The sequence below is a fragment of the Pseudophryne corroboree genome, chromosome 8, assembly GCF_028390025.1.
Source record: "Pseudophryne corroboree isolate aPseCor3 chromosome 8, aPseCor3.hap2, whole genome shotgun sequence".
Taxonomy (NCBI): Eukaryota; Metazoa; Chordata; class Amphibia; order Anura; family Myobatrachidae; genus Pseudophryne; species Pseudophryne corroboree.
The window spans coordinates 165025481-165044267 of record NC_086451.1 but is presented as its reverse complement, the minus strand read 5'-3'; the positions used below and the strand labels follow the sequence as shown (position 1 = coordinate 165044267).

Genomic DNA, 18787 nt, shown 5'->3' with positions numbered 1-18787 from the left:
TAATTAGATATCACCTTGTTTTCACAATAAACAGACTTCTACATGAGAAAGCAGCAAGGATGCAGTGGCGGTAATGTTTCCTGGTGTCAACCTGTATTATTTCAGTAGACATTGAAATGAAAAAGCATCTTGCTGCCTTTCCAATGAAGCAAGTTTAATTTAGTAATAGGTGAAAAACCATCCCTACAAAGGTGTTAATCAGAGACTTGGCTTTGTGGACACTTTTCAGAGAACAAATTTGTTAGCATAAAAATAAAGCCAGAAAATGAAGAGCTGTTTAATTACTCAATTGGATTTTTTTGCCAGCATATTTCTTTTTCTCTGCAACCCACTGCTAAATTGTGCTTCCTAGCTGTTTTTATAAAATCACTGAATCAAATCTAACTCTGATTACATCAGAGAAGGCCAGGTACCCTACACCATAAGAGGGGGTTTGAAATTTTGACTTGTCTACTTAAAGATCACCAAAATCTGACAACAAGGTCAATTACGTCCCTGGGTGGGATTGAACCACCAACCTTTTGGTTAATAGCCATACACACTAACTGATTGCGCCACAGAGACACTTTGCAAAAGTACATACTGACAAAGGCTAATAAGCATTCATCTAAAACGTTTCCTAGAAAAACTTTAAAAAGTCAATAATCTGGAGAGTTTTTGTAAGATGTTTCTTCCATCAACCAACGAAGAAACACATTGGTACTTTCCCATGATGAGTGAGTGCTTCAGGATCTACTGCACTTACATGTGCAGCAGAGAACAGCAATGGAAGCATGCTGGGCACATAACCCAGAGGTAAGCAGATTGAAACTATTCTCTGCTATATGCATTTTTTTTTGTTAATTAAAGTAATCCAAAACTGGGATTGATATTTTGGCTCTTTTATTTTTACTTAAAGTACAATAACTTTTACCATTTTAATTTGTTTTAATAGTATATTGACAGTATTGTTTTCTTTCAAAAATCCACTTAATTTTCTTTACCCTATTATTAAAATGGTAATTGACAAAAACAAACTACATTGTCACCAGAAGAGCAATACAAAATGTACAAGTGATATATTAAAATCATCTTTCCAGCTTGAATTTCAATGATGCATTGGGGCAACGATTTTGTGAGAAACATCTTCACCCTTAAATAAAGATTTTCTTAATTCCTTACCTGTGTGCTAATTAGATATCACCTTGTTTTCACATTAAACAGACTTCTACATGAGAAAGCAGCAAGTATGCAGTGGCGGTAATGTTTCCTGGTGTCAACCTGTATTATTTCAGTAGACATTGAAATGAAGATGCATCTTGCTGCCTTTCCAATGAAGCAAGTTTAATTTAGTAATAGGTGAAAAACCATCCCTACAAAGGTGTTAATCAGAGACTTGGCTTTGTGGACACTTTTCAGAGAACAAATTTGTTAGCATAAAAATAAAGCCAGAAAATGAAGAGCTGTTTAATCACTCAATTGGATTTTTTTTGCCAGCATATTTCTTTTTCTCTGCAACCCACTGCTAAATTGTGCTTCCTAGCTGTTTTTATTAAATCACTGAATCAAATCTAACTCTGATTACATCAGAAAAGGCCAGGTACCCTACACCATAACAGGGGGTTTGAAATTTTGACTTGTCTACTTAAAGATCACCAAAATCTGATAACAAGGTCAATTACGTCCCTGGGTGGGATTGAACCACCAACCTTTTGGTTAGTAGCCGGACACACTAACCGATTGCGCCACAGAGACACTTCGCAAAAAGTACATACTGACAAAGGCTAATAAGCATACATCTAGAACGTTTCCTAGAAAAACTTTAAAAAGTCAATAATCTGGAGAATTATTGTAAAATGTTTCTTCCATCAACCAACGAAGAAACACATTGGTACTTTCCCATGATGAGTAAGTGCTTCAGGATCTCTTGCACTTACATGTGCAGCAGAGTACTGCAACGGAAGCATGCTGGGCCCATAACCCGGAGGTAGGCAGATTGAAACTATCCTTTGCTATATGCATTTTTTTTGTTAATTTAAGTAATCAAAACTGGGATTGATATTTTTGCTCTTTTATTTTTACTTGAAGTACAATAACTTTTACCATTTTAATTTGTTTGAATAGTATATTGACAGTATAGTTTTCTTTAAAAAATCAACTTAATTTTCTTTACCCTAATATTAAAAGGGTAATTGACAAAAACAAACTACATTGTCACCAGAAGAGCAATACAAAATGTACAAGTGATATATTAAAATCATCTTTCCAGCTTGAATTTCAATGATGCATTGGGGCAACGATTTTGTGAGAAACATCTTCACCCTTAAATAAAGATTTTCTTAATTCCTTACCTGTGTGCTAATTAGATATCACCTTGTTTTCACATTAAACAGACTTCCACATGAGAAAGCAGCAAGGATGCAGTGGCGTTAATGTTTCCTGGTGTCAACCTGTATTATTTCAGTAGAAATTGAAATGAGGATGCATCTTGCTGCCTTTCCAATGAAGCAAGTTTAATTTAGTAATAGGTGAAAAACCATCCCTACAAAGGTGTTAATCAGAGACTTGGCTTTGTGGACACTTTTCAGAGAACAAATTTGTTAGCATAAAAATAAAGCCAGAAAATGAAGAGCTGTTTAATCACTCAATTGGATTTTTTTTCCCAGCATATTTCTTTTTCTCTGCAACCCACTGCTAAATTGTGCTTCCTATCTGTTTTTATAAAATTACTGAATCAAATCTAACTCTGATTACATCAGAGAAGGCCAGGTACCCTACACCATAACAGGGGGTTTGAAATTTTGACTTGTCTATTTAAAGATCACCAAAATCTGATAACAAGGTCAATTACGTCCCTGGGTGGGATTGAACCACCAACCAGACACACTAACCGATTGCGCCACAGAGACACTTTGTAAAAAGTACGTACTGACAAAGGCTAATAAGCATACATCTAGAACGTTTCCTAGAAAAACTTTAAAAAGTCAATAATCTGGAGAGTTTTTGTAAGATGTTTCTTCCATCAACCAACGAAGAAACACATTGGTACTTTCCTATGATGAGTGAGTGCTTCAGGATCTCTTGCACTTACATGTGCAGCAGAGTACTGCAATGGAAGCATGCTGGGCCCATAACCCAGAGGTAGGCAGATTGAAACTATCCTCTGCTATATGCATTTTTTTTGTTAATTTAAGTAATCAAAACTGGGATTGATATTTTTGCTCTTTTATTTTTACTTAAAGTACAATAACTTTTACCATTTTAATTTGTTTTAATAGTATATTGACAGTATTGTTTTCTTTCAAAAATCCACTTAATTTTCTTTACCCTATTATTAAAATGGTAATTGACAAAACCAAACTACATTGTCACCAGAAGAGCAATACAAAATGTACAAGTGATATATTAAAATCATCTTTCCAGCTTGAATTTCAATGATGCATTGGGGCAACGATTTTGTGAGAAACATCTTCACCCTTAAATAAAGATTTTCTTAATTCCTTACCTGTGTGCTAATTAGATATCACCTTGTTTTCACATTAAACAGACTTCCACATGAGAAAGCAGCAAGGATGCAGTGGCGTTAATGTTTCCTGGTGTCAACCCGTATTATTTCAGTAGACATTGAAATGAGGATGCATCTTGCTGCCTTTCCAATGAAGCAAATTTAATTTAGTAATAGGTGAAAAACCATCCCTACAAAGGTGTTAATCAGAGACTTGGCTTTGTGGACACTTTTCAGAGAACAAATTTGTTAGCATAAAAATAAAGCCAGAAAATTAAGAGCTGTTTAATCACTCAATTGGATTTTTTTGCCAGCATATTTCTTTTTCTCTGCAACCCACTGCTAAATTGTGCTTCCTAGCTGTTTTTATAAAATCACTGAATCAAATCTAACTCTGATTACATCAGAGAAGGCCAGGTACCCTACACCATAAGAGGGGGTTTGAAATGTTGACTTGTCTACTTAAAGATCACCAAAATCTGATCACAAGGTCAATTACGTCCCTGGGTGGGATTGAACCACCAACCTTTTGGTTTATAGCCGTTCACACTAACTGATTGCGCCACAGAGACACTTTGCAAAAGTATATACTGACAAAGGCTAATAAGCATTCATCTAAAACGTTTCCTAGAAAAACTTTAAAAAGTCAATAATCTGGAGAGTTTTTGTAAGATGTTTCTTCCATCCACCAACGAAGAAACACATTGGTACTTTCCCATGATGAGTGAGTGCTTCAGGATCTCTTGCACTTACATGTGCAGCAAAGTACTGCAATGGAAGCATGCTGGGCCCATAACCCAGAGGTAAGCAGATTAAAACTATCCTCTGCTATATGCATATTTTTTTGTTAATTAAAGTAATCCAAAACTGGGATTGATATTTTTGCTCTTTTATTTTTCATTAAAGTACAATAACTTTTACCATTTTAATTTGTTTTAATAGTATATTGAAAGTATTATTTTCTTTAAAAAATCCACTTAATTTTCTTTACCCTATTATTAAAATGGTAATTGACAAAAACAAACTACATTGTCACCAGAAGAGCAATACAAAATGTACAAGTGATATATTAAAATCATCTTTCCAGCTTGAATTTCAATGATGCATTGGGGCAACGATTTTGTGAGAAACATCTTCACCCTTAAATAAAGATTTTCTTAATTCCTTACCTGTGTGCTAATTAGATATCACCTTGTTTTCACATTAAACAGACTTCCACATGAGAAAGCAGCAAGGATGCAGTGGCGTTAATGTTTCCTGGTGTCAACCTGTATTATTTCAGTAGAAATTGAAATGAGGATGCATCTTGCTGCCTTTCCAATGAAGCAAGTTTAATTTAGTAATAGGTGAAAAACCATCCCTACAAAGGTGTTAATCAGAGACTTGGCTTTGTGGACACTTTTCAGAGAACAAATTTGTTAGCATAAAAATAAAGCCAGAAAATGAAGAGCTGTTTAATCACTCAATTGGATTTTTTTTCCCAGCATATTTCTTTTTCTCTGCAACCCACTGCTAAATTGTGCTTCCTATCTGTTTTTATAAAATTACTGAATCAAATCTAACTCTGATTACATCAGAGAAGGCCAGGTACCCTACACCATAACAGGGGGTTTGAAATTTTGACTTGTCTATTTAAAGATCACCAAAATCTGATAACAAGGTCAATTACGTCCCTGGGTGGGATTGAACCACCAACCAGACACACTAACCGATTGCGCCACAGAGACACTTTGTAAAAAGTACGTACTGACAAAGGCTAATAAGCATACATCTAGAACGTTTCCTAGAAAAACTTTAAAAAGTCAATAATCTGGAGAGTTTTTGTAAGATGTTTCTTCCATCAACCAACGAAGAAACACATTGGTACTTTCCTATGATGAGTGAGTGCTTCAGGATCTCTTGCACTTACATGTGCAGCAGAGTACTGCAATGGAAGCATGCTGGGCCCATAACCCAGAGGTAGGCAGATTGAAACTATCCTCTGCTATATGCATTTTTTTTGTTAATTTAAGTAATCAAAACTGGGATTGATATTTTTGCTCTTTTATTTTTACTTAAAGTACAATAACTTTTACCATTTTAATTTGTTTTAATAGTATATTGACAGTATTGTTTTCTTTCAAAAATCCACTTAATTTTCTTTACCCTATTATTAAAATGGTAATTGACAAAACCAAACTACATTGTCACCAGAAGAGCAATACAAAATGTACAAGTGATATATTAAAATCATCTTTCCAGCTTGAATTTCAATGATGCATTGGGGCAACGATTTTGTGAGAAACATCTTCACCCTTAAATAAAGATTTTCTTAATTCCTTACCTGTGTGCTAATTAGATATCACCTTGTTTTCACATTAAACAGACTTCCACATGAGAAAGCAGCAAGGATGCAGTGGCGTTAATGTTTCCTGGTGTCAACCCGTATTATTTCAGTAGACATTGAAATGAGGATGCATCTTGCTGCCTTTCCAATGAAGCAAATTTAATTTAGTAATAGGTGAAAAACCATCCCTACAAAGGTGTTAATCAGAGACTTGGCTTTGTGGACACTTTTCAGAGAACAAATTTGTTAGCATAAAAATAAAGCCAGAAAATTAAGAGCTGTTTAATCACTCAATTGGATTTTTTTGCCAGCATATTTCTTTTTCTCTGCAACCCACTGCTAAATTGTGCTTCCTAGCTGTTTTTATAAAATCACTGAATCAAATCTAACTCTGATTACATCAGAGAAGGCCAGGTACCCTACACCATAAGAGGGGGTTTGAAATGTTGACTTGTCTACTTAAAGATCACCAAAATCTGATCACAAGGTCAATTACGTCCCTGGGTGGGATTGAACCACCAACCTTTTGGTTTATAGCCGTTCACACTAACTGATTGCGCCACAGAGACACTTTGCAAAAGTATATACTGACAAAGGCTAATAAGCATTCATCTAAAACGTTTCCTAGAAAAACTTTAAAAAGTCAATAATCTGGAGAGTTTTTGTAAGATGTTTCTTCCATCCACCAACGAAGAAACACATTGGTACTTTCCCATGATGAGTGAGTGCTTCAGGATCTCTTGCACTTACATGTGCAGCAAAGTACTGCAATGGAAGCATGCTGGGCCCATAACCCAGAGGTAAGCAGATTAAAACTATCCTCTGCTATATGCATATTTTTTTGTTAATTAAAGTAATCCAAAACTGGGATTGATATTTTTGCTCTTTTATTTTTCATTAAAGTACAATAACTTTTACCATTTTAATTTGTTTTAATAGTATATTGAAAGTATTATTTTCTTTAAAAAATCCACTTAATTTTCTTTACCCTATTATTAAAATGGTAATTGACAAAAACAAACTACATTGTCACCAGAAGAGCAATACAAAATGTACAAGTGATATATTAAAATCATCTTTCCAGCTTGAATTTCAATGATGCATTGGGGCAACGATTTTGTGAGAAACATCTTCACCCTTAAATAAAGATTTTCTTAATTCCTTACCTGTGTGCTAATTAGATATCACCTTGTTTTCACATTAAACAGACTTCCACATGAGAAAGCAGCAAGGATGCAGTGGCGATAATGTTTCCTGGTGTCAACCTGTATTATTTCAGTAGACATTGAAATGAGGATGCATCTTGCTGCCTTTCCAATGAAGCAAGTTTAATTTAGTAATAGGTGAAAAACCATCCTTACAAAGGTGTTAATCAGAGACTTGGCTTTGTGGACACTTTTCAGAGAACAAATTTGTTAGCATAAAAATAAAGCCAGAAAATGAAGAGCTGTTTAATCACTCAATTGGATTTTTTTGCCAGCATATTTCTTTTTCTCTGCAACCCACTGCTAAATTGTGCTTCCTAGCTGTTTTTATAAAATCACTGAATCAAATCTAACTCTGATTACATCAGAGAAGGCCAGGTACCCTACACCATAACAGGGGGTTTGAAATTTTGACTTGTCTACTTAAAGATCACCAAAATCTGATAACAAGGTCAATTACGTCCCTGGGTGGGATTGAACCACCAACCTTTTGGTTAATAGCCATACACACTAACTGATTGCGCCACAGAGACACTTTGCAAAAGTATATACTGACAAAGGCTAATAAGCATTCATCTAAAACGTTTACTAGAAAAACTTTAAAAAGTCAATAATCTGGAGAGTTTTTGTAAGAATTTTCTTAAATCAACCAACGAAGAAACAAATTGGTACTTTCCCATGATGAGTGAGTGCTTCAGGATCTCTTGCACTTACATGTGCAGCAGAGTACTGCAATGGAAGCATGCTGGGCCCATTACCCAGAGGTAGGCAGATTGAAACTATCCTCTGCTATATGCATTTTTTTTGTTAATTAAAGTAATCCAAAACTGGTATTGATATGTTAGCTATTTTATGTTTACTTAAAGTACAATAACTTTTACCATTTTAATTTGTTTTAATAGTATATTGACAGTATTGTTTTCTTTCAAAAATCCACTTAATTTTCTTTACCCTATTATTAAAATGGTAATTGACAAAAGCAAACTACATTGTCACCAGAAGAGCAATACAAAATGTACAAGTGATATATTAAAATCATCTTTCCAGCTTGAATTTCAATGATGCATTGGGGCAACGATTTTGTGAGAAACATCTTCACCCTTAAATAAAGATTTTCTTAATTCCTTACCTGTGTGCTAATTAGATATCACCTTGTTTTCACATTAAACAGACTTCCACATGAGAAAGCAGCAAGGATGCAGTGGCGTTAATGTTTCCTGGTGTCAACCTGTATTATTTCAGTAGAAATTGAAATGAGGATGCATCTTGCTGCCTTTCCAATGAAGCAAGTTTAATTTAGTAATAGGTGAAAAACCATCCCTACAAAGGTGTTAATCAGAGACTTGGCTTTGTGGACACTTTTCAGAGAACAAATTTGTTAGCATAAAAATAAAGCCAGAAAATGAAGAGCTGTTTAATCACTCAATTGGATTTTTTTTCCAGCATATTTCTTTTTCTCTGCAACCCACTGCTAAATTGTGCTTCCTAGCTGTTTTTATAAAATCACTGAATCAAATCTAACTCTGATTACATCAGAGAAGGCCAGGTACCCTACACCATAACAGGGGGTTTGAAATTTTGACTTGTCTACTTAAAGATCACCAAAATCTGATAACAAGGTCAATTACGTCCCTGGGTGGGATTGAACCACCAACCTTTTGGTTAGTAGCCAGACACACTAACCGATTGCGCCACAGAGACACTTTGTAAAAATTACGTACTGACAAAGGCTAATAAGCATACATCTAGAACGTTTCCTAGAAAAACTTTAAAAAGTCAATAATCTGGAGAGTTTTTGTAAGATGTTTCTTCCATCAACCAACGAAGAAACACATTGGTACTTTCCCATGATGAGTGAGTGCTTCAGGATCTCTTGCACTTACATGTGCAGCAGAGTACTGCAATGGAAGCATGCTGGGCCCATAACCCAGAGGTAGGCAGATTGAAACTATCCTTTGCTATATGCATTTTTTTTTGTTAATTTAAGTAATCAAAACTGGGATTGATATTTTTGCTCTTTTATTTTTACTTAAAGTACAATAACTTTTACCATTTTAATTTGTTTTAATAGTATATTGACAGTATAGTTTTCTTTAAAAAATCCACTTAATTTTCTTTACCCTATTATTAAAAGGGTAATTGACAAAAACAAACTACATTGTCACCAGAAGAGCAATACAAAATGTACAAGTGATATATTAAAATCATCTTTCCAGCTTGAATTTCAATGATGCATTGGGGCAACGATTTTGTGAGAAACATCTTCACCCTTAAATAAAGATTTTCTTAATTCCTTACCTGTGTGCTAATTAGATATCACCTTGTTTTCACATTAAACAGACTTCTACATGAGAAAGCAGCAAGGATGCAGTGGCGTTAATGTTTCCTGGTGTCAACCTGTATTATTTCAGTAGACATTGAAATGAGGATGCATCTTACTGCCTTTCCAATGAAGCAAGTTTAATTTAGTAATAGGTGAAAAACCATCCCTACAAAGGTGTTAATCAGAGACTTGGCTTTGTGGACACTTTTCAGAGAACAAATTTGTTAGCATAAAAATAAAGCCAGAAAATGAAGAGCTGTTTAATCACTCAATTGGATTTTTTTTGCCAGCATATTTCTTTTTCTCTGCAACCCACTGCTAAATTGTGCTTCCTAGCTGTTTTTATAAAATCACTGAATCAAATCTAACTCTGATTACATCAGAGAAGGCCAGGTACCCTACACCATAAGAGGGGGTTTGAAATTTTGACTTGTCTACTTAAAGATCACCAAAATCTGATAACAAGTTCAATTACTTCCCTGGGTGGGATTGAACCACCAACCTTTTGGTTAGTAGCCAGACACACTACCCGATTGCGCCACAGAGACACTTTGCAAAAAGTTTATACTGACAAAGGCTAATAAGCATACATCTAGAACGTTTCCTAGAAAAACTTTAAAAAGTTAATAAGCTGGAGAGTTTTTGTAAGATGTTTCTTCCATCAACCAACGAAGAAACACATTGGTACTTTCCCATGATGAGTGAGTGCTTCAGGATCTCTTGCACTTACATGTGCAGCAGAGTACTGCAATGGAAGCATGCTGGGCCCATAACCCAGAGGTAGGCAGATTGAAACTATCCTTTGCTATATGCATTTTTTTTGTTAATTTAAGTAATCAAAACTGGGATTGATATTTTTGCTCTTTTATTTTTACTTAAAGTACAATAACTTTTACCATTTTAATTTGTTTTAATAGTATATTGACAGTATAGTTTTCTTTAAAAAATCCACTTAATTTTCTTTACCCTATTATTAAAAGGGTAATTGACAAAAACAAACTACATTGTCACCAGAAGAGCAATACAAAATGTACAAGTGATATATTAAAATCATCTTTCCAGCTTGAATTTCAATGATGCATTGGGGCAACGATTTTGTGAGAAACATCTTCACCCTTAAATAAAGATTTTCTTAATTCCTTACCTGTGTGCTAATTAGATATCACCTTGTTTTCACATTAAACAGACTTCCACATGAGAAAGCAGCAAGGATGCAGTGGCGTTAATGTTTCCTGGTGTCAACCCGTATTATTTCAGTAGACATTGAAATGAGGATGCATCTTGCTGCCTTTCCAATGAAGCAAGTTTAATTTAGTTATAGGTGAAAAACCATCCCTACAAAGGTGTTAATCAGAGACTTGGCTTTGTGGATACTTTTTAGAGAACAAATTTGTTAGCATAAAAATAAAGGCAGAAAATGAAGAGCTGTTTAATCACTCAATTGGATTTTTCTGCCAGCATATTTTTTTTCTCTGCAACCCATTGCTAAATTGTGCTTCCTAGCTGTTTTTTATAAAATCACTGAATCAAATCTAACTCCATCAGAGAAGGCCAGGTACCCTACACCATAAGAGGGGGTTTGAAATTTTGACTTGTCTACTTAAATATCACCAAAACCTGATCACAAGGTCAATTATGTCCCTGGGTGGGATCGAACCACCAACCTTTTGGTTAGTAGCCAGACACACTAACCGATTGCGCCACAGAGACACTTTGCAAAAAGTACATACTGACAAAGGCTAATAAGCATTCATCTAGAACGTTTCCTAGAAAAACTTTAAAAAGTTAATAATCTGGAGAGTTTTTGTAAGAATTTTCTTAACTCAACCAACGAAGAAACACATTGGTACTTTCCCATGATGAGATGAGTGCTTCAGGATCTCTTGCACTTACATGTGCAGCAGAGTACTGCAATGGAAGCATGCTGGGCCCATTACCCTGAGGTAGGCAGATTGAAACTATCCTCTGCTATATGCATTTTTTTTGTTAATTAAAGTAATCCAAAACTGGGATTGATATGTTAGCTATTTTATGTTTACTTAAAGTACAATAACTTTTACCATTTTAATTTGTTTTAATAGTATATTGACAGTATTGTTTTCTTTCAAAAATCCACTTAATTTTCTTTACCCTATTATTAAAATGGTAATTGACAAAAACAAACTACATTGTCACCAGAAGAGCAATACAAAATGTACAAGTGATATATTAAAATCATCTTTCCAGCTTGAATTTCAATGATGCATTGGGGCAACGATTTTGTGAGAAACATCTTCACCCTTAAATAAAGATTTTCTTAATTCCTTACCTGTGTGCTAATTTGATATCACCTTGTTTTCACATTAAACAGACTTCCACATGAGAAAGCAGCAAGGATGCATTGGCGTTAATGTTTCCTGGTGTCAACCTGTATTATTTCAGTAGACATTGAAATGAGGATGCATCTTGCTGCCTTTCCAATGAAGCAAGTTTAATTTAGTAATAGGTGAAAAACCATCCTTACAAAGGTGTTAATCAGAGACTTGGCTTTGTGGACACTTTTCAGAGAACAAATTTGTTAGCATAAAAATAAAGCCAGAAAATGAAGAGCTGTTTAATCACTCAATTGGATTTTTTTGCCAGCATATTTCTTTTTCTCTGCAACCCACTGCTAAATTGTGCTTCCTAGCTGTTTTTATAAAATCACTGAATCAAATCTAACTCTGATTACATCAGAGAAGGCCAGGTACCCTACACCATAAGAGGGGATTTGAAATTTTGACTTGTCTACTTAAAGATCACCAAAATCTGATCACAAGGTCAATTACGTCCCTGGGTGGGATTGAACCACCAACCTTCTGGTTTATAGCCGTACACACTAACTGATTGCACCACAGAGACACTTTGCGAAAGTACATACTGACAAAGGCTAATAAGCATTCATCTAAAACATTTCCTAGAAAAACTTTAAAAAGTCAATAATCTGGAGAGTTTTTGTAAGATGTTTCTTCCATCCACCAACGAAGAAACACATTGGTACTTTCCCATGATGAGTGAGTGCTTCAGGATCTCTTGCACTTACATGTGCAGCAGAGTACTGCAATGGAAGCATGCTGGGCCCATAACCCAGAGGTAGGCAAATTAAAACTATCCTCTGCTATATGCATTTTTTTTGTTAATTAAAGTAATCCAAAACTGGGATTGATATTTTTGCTCTTTTATTTTTCATTAAAGTACAATAACTTTTACCATTTTAATTTGTTTTAATAGTATATTGAAAGAATTGTTTTCTTTTAAAAATCCACTTAATTTTCTTTACCCTATTATTAAAATGGTAATTGACATAAACAAACTACATTGTCACCAGAAGAGCAATACAAAATGTACAAGTGATATATTAAAATCATCTTTCCAGCTTGAATTTCAATGATGCATTGGGGCAACGATTTTGTGAGAAACATTTTCACCCTTAAATAAAGATTTTCTTAATTCCTTACCTGTGTGCTAATTAGATATCACCTTGTTTTCACATTAAACAGACTTCCACATGAGAAAGCAGCAAGGATGCAGTGGCGTTAATGTTTCCTGGTGTCAACCTGTATTATTTCAGTAGACATTGAAATGAGGATGCATCTTGCTGCCTTTCCAATGAAGCAAGTTTAATTTAGTAATAGGTGAAAAACCATCCTTACAAAGGTGTTAATCAGAGACTTGGCTTTGTGGACACTTTTCAGAGAACAAATTTGTTAGCATAAAAATAAAGCCAGAAAATGAAGAGCTGTTTAATCACTCAATTGGATTTTTTTGCCAGCATATTTCTTTTTCTCTGCAACCCACTGCTAAATTGTGCTTCCTAGCTGTTTTTATAAAATCACTGAATCAAATCTAACTCTGATTACATCAGAGAAGGCCAGGTACCCTACACCATAAGAGGGGGTTTGATATTTTGACTTGTCTACTTAAAGATCACCTAAATCTGATAACAAGGTCAATTACGTCCCTGGGTGGGATTGAACCACCAACCTTTTGGTTAATAGCCATACACACTAACTGATTGCGCCACAGAGACACTTTGCAAAAGTCCATACTGACAAAGGCTAATAAGCATTCATCTAAAACGTTTCCTAGAAAAACTTTAAAAAGTCAATAATCTGGAGAGTTTTTGTAAGATGTTTCTTCCATCAACCAAAGAAGAAACACATTGGTACTTTCCCATGATGAGTGAGTGCTTCAGGATCTCTTGCACTTACATGTGCAGCAGAGTACTGCAATGGAAGCATACTGGGCCCATAACCCAGAGGTAGGCAGATTGAAACTATCCTTTGCTATATGCATTTTTTTTTTTGTTAATTTAAGTAATCAAAACTGGGATTGATATTTTTGCTCTTTTATTTTTACTTAAAGTACAATAACTTTTACCATTTTAATTTGTTTTAATAGTATATTGACAGTATAGTTTTCTTTAAAAAATCCACTTAATTTTCTTTACCCTATTATTAAAAGGGTAATTGACAAAAACAAACTACATTGTCACCAGAAGAGCAATACAAAATGTACAAGTGATATATTAAAATCATCTTTCCAGCTTGAATTTCAATGATGCATTGGGGCAACGATTTTGTGAGAAACATCTTCACCCTTAAATAAAGATTTTCTTAATTCCTTACCTGTGTGCTAATTAGATATCACCTTGTTTTCACATTAAACAGACTTCTACATGAGAAAGCAGCAAGGATGCAGTGGCGTTAATGTTTCCTGGTGTCAACCTGTATTATTTCAGTAGACATTGAAATGAGGATGCATCTTGCTGCCTTTCCAATGAAGCAAGTTTAATTTAGTAATAGGTGAAAAACCATCCTTACAAAGGTGTTAATCAGAGACTTGGCTTTGTGGACACTTTTCAGAGAACAAATTTGTTAGCATAAAAATAAAGCCAGAAAATGAAGAGCTGTTTAATCACTCAATTGGATTTTTTTGCCAGCATATTTCTTTTTCTCTGCAACCCACTGCTAAATTGTGCTTCCTAGCTGTTTTTATAAAATCACTGAATCAAATCTAACTCTGATTACATCAGAGAAGGCCAGGTACCCTACACCATAAGAGGGGGTTTGATATTTTGACTTGTCTACTTAAAGATCACCAAAATCTGATAACAAGGTCAATTACGCCCCTGGGTGGGATTGAACCACCAACCTTTTGGTTAATAGCCATACACACTAACTGATTGCGCCACAGAGACACTTTGCAAAAGTCCATACTGACAAAGGCTAATAAGCATTCATCTAAAACGTTTCCTAGAAAAACTTTAAAAAGTCAATAATCTGGAGAGTTTTTGTAAGATGTTTCTTCCATCAACCAAAGAAGAAACACATTGGTACTTTCCCATGATGAGTGAGTGCTTCAGGATCTCTTGCACTTACATGTGCAGCAGAGTACTGCAATGGAAGCATACTGGGCCCATAACCCAGAGGTAGGCAGATTGAAACTATCCTTTGCTATATGCATTTTTTTTTGTTAATTTAAGTAATCAAAACTGGGATTGATATTTTTGCTCTTTTATTTTTACTTAAAGTACAATAACTTTTACCATTTTAATTTGTTTTAATAGTATATTGACAGTATAGTTTTCTTTAAAAAATCCACTTAATTTTCTTTACCCTATTATTAAAAGGGTAATTGACAAAAACAAACTACATTGTCACCAGAAGAGCAATACAAAATGTACAAGTGATATATTAAAATCATCTTTCCAGCTTGAATTTCAATGATGCATTGGGGCAACGATTTTGTGAGAAACATCTTCACCCTTAAATAAAGATTTTCTTAATTCCTTACCTGTGTGCTAATTAGATATCACCTTGTTTTCACATTAAACAGACTTCTACATGAGAAAGCAGCAAGGATGCAGTGGCGTTAATGTTTCCTGGTGTCAACCTGTATTATTTCAGTAGACATTGAAATGAGGATGCATCTTGCTGCCTTTCCAATGAAGCAAGTTTAATTTAGTAATAGGTGAAAAACCATCCCTACAAAGGTGTTAATCAGAGACTTGGCTTTGTGGACACTTTTCAGAGAACAAATTTGTTAGCATAAAAATAAAGCCAGAAAATGAAGAGCTGTTTAATCACTCAATTGGATTTTTTTTGCCAGCATATTTCTTTTTCTCTGCAACCCACTGCTAAATTGTGCTTCCTAGCTGTTTTTATTATATCACTGAATCAAATCTAACTCTGATTACATCAGAAAAGGCCAAGTACCCTACACCATAACAGGGGGTTTGAAATTTTGACTTGTCTACTTAAAGATCACCAAAATCTGATCACAAGGTCAATTACGTCCCTGGGTGGGATTGAACCACCAACCTTTTGGTTAGTAGCCGAACACACTAACCCATTGCGCCACAGAGATACTTCTCAAAAAGTCCCTACTGACAAAGGCTAATAAGCATACATCTAGAACGTTTCCTAGAAAAACTTTAAAAAGTCAATAATCTGGAGAGTTTTTGTAAAATGTTTCTTCCATCAACCAACGAAGAAACACATTGGTACTTTCCCATGATGAGTGAGTGCTTCAGGATCTCTTGCACTTACATGTGCAGCAGAGTACTGCAATGGAAGCATGCTGGGCCCATAACCCAGAGGTAGGCAGATTGAAACTATCCTTTGCTATATGCATTTTTTTTGTTAATTTAAGTAATCAAAACTGGGATTGATATTTTTGCTCTTTTATTTTTACTTGAAGTACAATAACTTTTACCATTTTAATTTGTTTAAATCCACTTAATTTTCTTTACCCTATTATTAAAAGGGTAATTGACAAAAACAAACTACATTGTCACCAGAAGAGCAATACAAAATGTACAAGTGATATATTAAAATCATCTTTCCAGCTTGAATTTCAATGATGCATTGGGGCAACGATTTTGTGAGAAACATCTTCACCCTTAAATAAAGATTTTCTTAATTCCTTACCTGTGTGCTAATTAGATATCACCTTGTTTTCACATTAAACAGACTTCCACATGAGAAAGCAGCAAGGATGCAGTGGCGTTAATGTTTCCTGGTGTCAACCCGTATTATTTCAGTAGACATTGAAATGAGGATGCATCTTGCTGCCTTTCCAATGAAGCAAATTTAATTTAGTAATAGGTGAAAAACCATCCCTACAAAGGTGTTAATCAGAGACTTGGCTTTGTGGACACTTTTCAGAGAACAAATTTGTTAGCATAAAAATAAAGCCAGAAAATGAAGAGCTGTTTAATCACTCAATTGGATTTTTTTGCCAGCATATTTCTTTTTCTCTGCAACCCACTGCTAAATTGTGCTTCCTAGCTGTTTTTATAAAATCACTGAATCAAATCTAACTCTGATTACATCAGAGAAGGCCAGGTACCCTACACCATAAGAGGGGGTTTGAAATTTTGACTTGTCTACTTAAAGATCACCAAAATCTGATAACAAGGTCAATTACGTCCCTGGGTGGGATTGAACCACCAACCTTTTGGTTTATAGCCGTACACACTAACTGATTGCGCCACAGAGACACTTTGCAAAAGTACATACTGACAAAGGCTAATAAGCATTCATCTAAAACGTTTCCTAGAAAAACTTTAAAAAGTCAATAATCTGGAGAGTTTTTGTAAGATGTTTCTTCCATCCACCAACGAAGAAACACATTGGTACTTTCCCATGATGAGTGAGTGCTTCAGGATCTATTGCACTTACATGTGCAGCAGAGTACAGCAATGGAAGCATGCTGGGCACATAACCCAGAGGTAGGCAGATTGAAACTATCCTCTGCTATATGCATTTTTTTTTGTTAATTAAAGTAATCCAAAACTGGGATTGATATGTTGGCTCTTTTATTTTTACTTACAGTACAATAACTTTTACCATTTTAATTTGTTTTAATAGTATATTGACAGTATTGTTTTCTTTCAAAAATCCACTTAATTTTCTTTACCCTATTATTAAAATGGTAATTGACAAAAACAAACTACATTGTCACCAGAAGAGCAATACAAAATGTACAAGTGATATATTAAAATCATCTTTCCAGCTTGAATTTCAATGATGCATTGGGGCAACGATTTTGTGAGAAACATTTTCACCCTTAAATAAATATTTTCTTAATTCCTTACCTGTGTGCTAATTAGATATCACCTTGTTTTCACATTAAACAGACTTCCACATGAGAAAGCAGCAAGGATGCAGTGGCGTTAATGTTTCCTGGTGTCAACCTGTATTATTTCAGTAGACATTGAAATGAGGATGCATCTTGCTGCCTTTCCAATGAAGCAAGTTTAATTTAGTAATAGGTTAAAAACCATCCCTACAAAGGTGTTAATCAGAGACTTGGCTTTGTGGACACTTTTCAAAGAACAAATTTGTTAGCATAAAAATAAAGCCAGAAAATGAAGAGCTGTTTAATCACTCAATTGGATTTTTTTTGCCAGCATATTTCTTTTTCTCTGCAACCCACTGCTAAATTGTGCTTCCTAGCTGTTTTTATAAAATCACTGAATCAAATCTAACTCTGATTACATCAGAGAAGGCCAGGTACCCTACACCATAACAGGGGGTTTGAAATTTTGACTTGTCTACTTAAAGATCACCAAAATCTGTAAACAAGGTCAATTACGTCCCTGGTTGGGATTGAACCACTAACCTTTTGGTTAGTAGCCGGACACACTAACCGATTGCGCCACAGAGACACTTTGCAAAAAGTATATACTGACAAAGTCTAATAAGCATACATCTAGAACGTTTCCTAGAAAAACTTTAAAAAGTCAATAATCTGGAGAGTTTTTGTAAGATGTTTCTTCCATCAACCAATGAAGAAACACATTGGTACTTTCCCATGATGAGTGAGTGCTTCAGGATCTCTTGCACTTACATGTGCAGCAGAGTACTGCAATGGAAGCATGCTGGGCCCATAACCCAGAGGTAGGCAGATTGAAACTATCCTTTGCTATATGCATTTTTTTTTGTTAATTTAAGTAATCAAAACTGGGATTGATATTTTTGCTCTTTTATTTTTACTTAAAGTACAATAACTTTTACCATTTTAATTTGTTTTAATAGTATATTGACAGTATAGTTTTCTTTAAAAAATCCACTTCATTTTCTTTACCCTATTATTAAAAGGGTAATTGACAAAAACAAACTACATTGTCACCAGAAGAGCAATACAAAATGTACAAGTGATATATTAAAATCATCTTTCCAGCTTGAATTTCAATGATGCATTGGGGCAACGATTTTGTGAGAAACATCTTCACCCTTAAATAAAGATTTTCTTAATTCCTTACCTGTGTGCTAATTAGATATCACCTTGTTTTCACATTAAACAGACTTCTACATGAGAAAGCAGCAAGGATGCAGTGGCATTAATGTTTCCTGGTGTCAACCTGTATTATTTCAGTAGACATTGAAATGAGGATGCATCTTGCTGCCTTTCCAATGAAGCAA

General features: G+C 34.8%; 3 non-coding genes across 3 annotated transcripts; all 3 read right to left on the bottom strand.

Annotated features, from left to right (window-relative positions):
* Positions 1-1660: 1660 nt before the first annotated feature.
* Positions 1661-1734, bottom strand: TRNAS-ACU (transfer RNA serine (anticodon ACU)). Its single transcript has one exon. It is a non-coding gene; the product is annotated as a tRNA-Ser (tRNA).
* Positions 1735-8642: 6908 nt separating this feature from the next.
* Positions 8643-8716, bottom strand: TRNAS-ACU (transfer RNA serine (anticodon ACU)). The gene has a single exon. It is a non-coding gene; the product is annotated as a tRNA-Ser (tRNA).
* A 2258-nt stretch (positions 8717-10974) lies between these two features.
* TRNAS-ACU (transfer RNA serine (anticodon ACU)) lies at positions 10975-11048 on the bottom strand. The gene has a single exon. It is a non-coding gene; the product is annotated as a tRNA-Ser (tRNA).
* Between the last annotated feature and the right edge of the window lie 7739 nt (positions 11049-18787).